The sequence below is a fragment of the Frankliniella occidentalis genome, unplaced genomic scaffold, assembly GCF_000697945.3.
Source record: "Frankliniella occidentalis isolate FOCC.00 unplaced genomic scaffold, Focc_3.1 Scaffold130, whole genome shotgun sequence".
Lineage (NCBI taxonomy): Eukaryota > Metazoa > Arthropoda > Insecta > Thysanoptera > Thripidae > Frankliniella > Frankliniella occidentalis.
The window spans coordinates 553,791-560,606 of record NW_026267257.1 but is presented as its reverse complement, the minus strand read 5'-3'; the positions used below and the strand labels follow the sequence as shown (position 1 = coordinate 560,606).

Below are 6,816 nucleotides of genomic sequence, written 5' to 3'. Positions count from 1 at the left end.
AATAAGAATTTTTGCGTACAGCTATCGCTCCGCCAGGTTACTCCTTAGAGTGAGGCGACTGTAACCGACTCGGGTGTCAGCGCCTAGGCCAAGGTAGATGTATGCCAGGCGCGTCGCAGCGTAACAGTGTTTCGTGTGATATCGTGAAGCCTGTCGCGCGAGACGTGGTCTGGCGTACATCTCGACACTTGAAACCTATACACACGGAGTTCGTGGCGCCTCCGCAGTTCCCGGGGGCTCGGTACAAACACGGAGTTCAGCAGGCCGCCGTTAAGCGTCTGAACTATGTGTTTTGAAAATTTCGAGTTATGAAATGCGTCGGATAGAGGAAACCAAGGGCTATCGATCAGCGAAAAACGCATTTCGATATGTCAATTAGTTCAAAAGTAATTCTGGTCGGCTGAGCGATTAGCAAAGCTTATAGGGTATTTCAGAGCTGGAGGTGAAGAAGTAAAATGGAAGAACAAAACGCGCACTGCGCATGAGCACACGCCCCCCACTGCATCCCCTGCTTCCCCCACTCTGCGTCTGCTCATGCGCAGTGCGCGTTTTGCTCTTCCATTTTTTGGCTGAGCGATTAGGGAAGCCTATTTCTCCAGTGGTGATCAAAAAGTTACGCGTCTGTCTGTCTGTCTATCTGTCTGTGTGTCTGTTTGTCTGTGCGCATGATAACTCTAGAACGAATTGAGCAAGCGACCTGGGATTTTCAGGGTCGTTTTACGTCGTAAAAAGACAGATCAAGTTCGAAGAAGAGCATTCTAGCTTAAAAATTGGATATTTGAAAAATAAAAAACCACAGGTCCCCAAAATGATGTTGTTTAAAAATATTTTTTTAATGTTTTCCTAGGGGGTAACTCATCAAAGAAGAGCCCTTCGGGCAAAAATTTCGTCCGTTTGGCTCTATCGTTAACCGTTTAGGCGCCACAGGGACTTTTTGACGAAAATAAGCGAAAATATGTACAACCCTGCATTCTTAGTCGAAGTGACGGGAAGTTGACGGGCCTTCCCGTATCTATGTTATTACGCATTACGGGTCGAACCACACTCTCTTTAGGGCATAAGGGTCCCTAGATTACCTAGTATCACTAAAACGTTGATTTTTACATAACAATCTGGCAAAATTCGATCTTTTAATGAAAATCGTTATCGAACCGCAGAAGTTTCATGTCCCTAATTTTAGAGTTAATAAGACTGTTGGGTTCGCACCGGAGTGAGCACACCAGTTACGGAGCAGACAGGTTTATTCTGACACACAGGATACATGGCATGGTCAGGTCAAGCACTAGTGATACGAGAGAGGTAGTCTAGACCCCTGAACCCGGCTGAGCGGAAGCGCTCTTGTGGCGCACCGCGCTCAGCGGCGTCCGGCCGAACTAGGGTGCGTCGGCTGCTACAGGGGACGATCCCTGCAACCCCTCCCCCTTTCCAAACGTTGTTGGGGTCCTGGCTGAGGAGTCTTCGTAGGCTGCAGGTGTCGTTGCCGAAGTCGTCTGCGCTCGCCGAAGACGACGCGGCCTGGGTCAGTCCGGCGTCGGCCTCGGTGTCCTCTGTCGCGGTCGTAGGCGACGCGGTCTGCCCGTTCTCGTCTTCCTTCTTTTCCGGCGGCGACCTGGATGGGTCGCTTTTCAACGGGGCCTGTACTGGCGCGGCGCTTGTGAGCGTGACCCGTTGTGCTAGCGGCTTCTGTCTCCTGGTCGAGGAGGTCCTCGGGCACGACGGGCCACCGCTGGCGAGGTTGCTGTGCAGCCGGCGAGCAAGTTGTGCTGCGCGGTGACTGTTTGGTTCGCCGCGCGGCTTGAGGCAGGGCGCGGCTTTGGGGTGGATGTTGTGGGACGTTTCGCGCGGCCTCTGGCACGGCGTGATTCTGCACCTTCGGGTACCACATGTGCACGGTCCTTTGCTGTGTGCAGGTGGTCCCTTTGCTCCGGCTCGGCCTGAGGTCGCACAGCGCCTTCGATCTGGTTCAAACGCTGGACCACCGATCGCAACCGTCGGGCGGGTGCGTCATCGGCGTCGCTCTCGGACGTGTCCGTGTTACCGCTGTCTTCGTTGCAGAAGGTGCCCTCCATCTCCTCCAACTTATCATGTTGTTCCCTGGCCAGGCCCTGCACGATCGGCAGGAGCTGGGGAGTGAAATGGCGGTCTTCTTGTCCCACCCGCAGCTGTAGCGAGACGCTTCGCGCGGCCTCTGATTCGTCGCCGGCGCATGGGAACGGCGAAGCCTCACCACGTCGTGCTTGCTGCAGGGGGGTGGGACACAGGTCGCGCTCTAGCGACGGCAAAGTCTCTCGCCAGCCTGATCGTTCCCTGGGGGCGCGGCGCCACGACGAACTCTGTCGTTGGTATTGCTGCGATGAAACGTGTCGCGCGGCCTTTAGCTCGGCACGGCGCGACTCGCGGTGTAGTGACCACGCGTTTTCATGGCGGTTTTGCTGCCCCTCGGCCCATACGTCGCCTGGCTCGCCGGGCTCGATGCGTCCCCGCGAGCGCGATTGCACCGGTGCCTCCTGTGACCGCATTTTGCAGCGCGGGGTGGAGTGCCACTGGGCCTCCAGAGGTCCGGCACGGGGTGGTTGTGGGTGTTCTCGGTCTTGGAGGGCACTACACGCGGCCTGAGGCACGGCGCGGCTCTGCGCTCTTGGTTTCCGCCACCACTCTGTCGTTTGCCCGGGTTGGCGGCTGCTCCTCTGGTCCGGGGCGGCCTGACAAGGCACGGCGCTGTCCCTCGGGTTGCGTATGTATGCCCTTCGCAAACACCCTCGGCCCCTGCATGGCTGTTCTGGCTCCCGAGCTCAGGTAGACTTGGGTGACCTGGGCGCCAACCACGGCGTCCGGGGCAAGTCTTAGCTGGGGTATACTTCCTCCACTCGCGGACTCGGTGAGGAAGCTGTCGTCATTTGGATGCTCATGACCATCGTTGGAGACGACGCTCTCATGGCAGGATTCTCGCACTGTTAAAGTCTTACGAAGAAAAATGCCAAATCCTTTGTAATACGAAGGATTTGGACGCTTCGTAGGGAGCAAATCCTTCGTAGGTACGAAGCATTTGTCGTAAGCATTTGTCGTAAGACTTTAACTGTGCGGTGGTGAATCGGTCGGAGAGCTGTTTTCCACGTGGCCCGCGGGCACGACGTGTCCGGCAGCAAAGAGGAGACAAGCGACACGTGGCGGGCTCGATCGACGTGTGCTGTTACTCGGATGCGACCCCAAACATGCCTTTCGTAGTCAGTGAGAAGAGAGGGCGGACGCCATCGCCAGCGATGTCGTGCCGACCCCGTCGGTAAAACACTTGTTGTCATTGGGTAAAAGAAGCTAAAAACGCACGCGGCTATCAAAGCACGGCGTGGTTAGGAAACGGCTTGCACAGCTTCCAGTCTCGGAAATAAAAACCATACTTCACAGTTGTCCGTTCAATCTCGTCGTCGTGGCCACTGTTGGGTTCGCAGCGGAGTGAGCACACCAGTTACGGAGCAGACAGGTTTATTCTGACACACAGGATACATGGCATGGTCAGGTCAAGCACTAGTAATACGAGAGGTAGTCTAGACCTCTGAACCCGGCAGAGCGGAAGCGCTCTTGTGGCGCACCGCGCTCAGCGGCGTCCGGCCGAACTAGGGTGCGTCGGCTGCTACAGGGGACGATCCCTGCAAAGACCCCGACAAATGCTTCGGGTATGTCAAATTTTGGGCCCCGGAGGCCGTGTTCCCGTATACTCTCCCATTAACTTGTCTCAGGTGTCAGCGCCACAGGCCTAGCTATATGTTCGCCAGGCGCGTCGCAGCGTAACAGTGTTTCGTGAGAGTTGTGGTCTGGCGTGCATATACCTAGTTATTTTTTGAAGCTAACAGCAGATCTATTAGGTGTAAGAAGTATTTCATTTCAACGAACAACTCTGTTTGTACCTTCATTTCGGACAAGATAGGACCTTGGTTCCTCACAACACTCTACAATCATTCCAGGTTCCCAATTTTTGGTGATAGGATTTTGCATAAAAACATAATCAGATGGAGAATATTCAATTGCTTTTCTAGGAAATGTTGGATCATAATTTTCTTTTGACAATAGTAATATAGCTTCAAGTTTATGCTTAATATTTAGAACCAGAGAAGGTAATAATTTACCTAAATAAATTGGAATGGTTGTATTTCATTGCCTACTTATAAACAACTGTGCAGGTGATGCATTAAGACCAGCTATAGGAGTGACTCCAAACTGAAGCAAGCAATTTTGCAAAGTAGATTGAGGATCTTTAGACCATTAAAAAAAAAAAATGTTTGACAATGCTTACAGCTTTTTAAACTAATCCATTAGACTGATGTAAGAGTGGACTGCACGAAACTATTTTAAAATTGAGTTGCTTACAGAATACTATTCATTGATGAGATTTAAAAGGATTGTTATCGACCATTAAAAATTCTGGGGTTTACCATGAATTAAAAATATAAATTAAAATGCATCAATGACAGATTTGGAAGTCTTATCGGAAAGTTTTAAAGCATGTAACAACTTAGAATATAAATCTATGACGACAAATTAGAAGTGACCATTATATTCCAAAATATCTACTCAGACTTGCTCATAAGGCAATTTTAGTAGATTTGACTTGAACATTTCTAATCTCTTTTGAGTTGAGGGAAAGGTAGCACAACTTGCACATTTACTTTTAAAGGACTCAATGTCTACATTTGAACCCGGACAACAAATCGTTTGATGTGCATAAGCTTTACATTTTGACATACCTAAATGACCAGAGTGCAATCGTTTTAACGTTGAGTGCTGAAGGGTTTTTAGGAATTACTAGTTGGTAATAAACAAGATAACCATCTAATGTGATTTCTGATCTAAGTCTAAAGAAATGCTTTAATTCTTTACTCATGGACTTTTTCTGGCCAACCTTTCTAATTGAAATGAATGACTTGTTGTACTTCCTGATCATTCGTTGTGGCTTTAGCATAAATGCACTCAACATTGTTTGCAGCTACAGACGATACAGCATGAACTTAGGTTAAAAGAACTTCATCATTCGTATTAAAGGGCAGATAATCCCTTGAGAGGGCATCAGCAACAAACATAAATTTACCTGGTAAATATTATACCCGGAAATCATAAGGGTTTTAAGCAAGAGCCGTGTAATCCTCTTTGATGAAATCTCTGACAATTGTTGCTTAAATATAGAGACAAAGGGTTCATGATCAGTATGAACAGTAATTGTTTTTTGACCATAGATGTAGTACTGAAATTTTTGTACGGAAAAGGCAGTATCTAACAATTCTTTCTCAATCTGGGCTGGGCATACGTCGTTTTTGCTTTGGTCAAAACTTCGTATGACAAATGCAAAAGGGCGACCATTCTAAAAGAACTACTGCCTAAACCATCTTTAGAGGCGTCACATTGAATTTCAGAAGGTTGGTTTGGATCAAAAACGACAAGGGACGCAGCATTAACAATCTTAGCTTTGATTTTATCCAATGCTTCAGTGTGGAAGTGAACATTTTTTCTAATCATTTGGGTCAGACAAGATTTTTTTCTGCCAGATTCTGACAAATTGTCCACCAATTCTTTTGCCAGATTCAGAATAAATGTGACCCAGGAATTTGACTGATCTACGTTTGAACTAAATTTTGTTTGGGTTGAAGTAAACATTATTTTGTTGTGCTCTCTCAATTACTTTTAGAAAAATTCTATCATAGTCTTCTTTAGTGTTAGCAGCTATTAGCATATCATCAAAACACAACACTTCTCCATCAATATCACCAAACAAATCATTTACAGCTTTCTGAAAAATCTCGGGAAAGACACCGAGACCAATTGGCAATTTTAGAAATTGATAGATACCAAAGGGGGTTAAAAATTTACATAAGTCACAAGAGCTATCATCAACCTTGCAAATGCCAGAAACCTGCAGTTAAATCTAGAACACTAAAGTACTTCTTATTAGCTAGTGACATACTGATATCCTCTTTGGTTCGTATTTCATAGAATGGTCGATTCAGAGCACCATTTAAGTTTTAAGGATCTAAGCAAACACGTAAAGATTTATCAGGTTTTCCTATTTCTACTACAGAAATTATGTAACCTTTATGCCGCTATTTTAGAAGTTAGCTTCCCTGGATCAACTGGATGTCTAGTTTGAAGAAGATAAGCACATGTAGTGAAACTGTCCCATACCTTTGCACGTGTGACATTTCTTATTGCTCGCTGGGCACCAATCTGATCCATGGCTGTTACCACAGTTACTACAGTCCTCCCCTCCGTCAGTACTTATTCGTCTGCCAGGTGTTTGAGAACGAGCACGATAAGACTTGGCGTTTGGGTTAGAGCTGGATCTTCTCCGAAAGTTCTTGGTCTTGTTGTTCTTAGATTTTGATGAGGAGTGGTGCTGGGAGCCTGATGTTGCTCTGGAGGATGATTTTCTACTCCTTGATCTTCTCTCATTGGATCTTCTCCTCTCATTGGATCTTGGACGTGATTCGGTGACAGATTGAACAGTAGCAACAGGTTTTGTTGAGCTCTGCAGGTTTTGATTTCCTTTAACTGGGATCGTTCCGCTTCACGGATTTAAAGATCTTCGATGACTTTCACTAGTTTCAGTTGTTTAGTGAGAAAGAAGTACTGTTGAAGTGTTAGATCCTGCAAGTTATGCACTAACGAATCCATGATAAGGAACTCAGTGGAGCACCAAGCCAGGAGCCTACATTTCTCAATCTTTCTACCTACACTTACACTGATAAACCAAGTGTTCAACTGCTCAACACTTGTAAGTGTGCAACCGCAAGTTCAATACTTGCGAGTGTTCAATTCAGTAGTAGCCCACTT

The 6,816-nt window shown here is 47.4% G+C and overlaps 1 protein-coding gene across 4 annotated transcripts in view; it reads right to left on the bottom strand.

Moving 5' to 3' along the window:
- The window catches only part of LOC113214044 (collagenase-like), a 93,032-nt gene that overhangs the window by 41,947 nt on the left and 44,269 nt on the right, over positions 1-6,816 (bottom strand). The gene's annotated exons all lie outside the window — the stretch shown is intronic.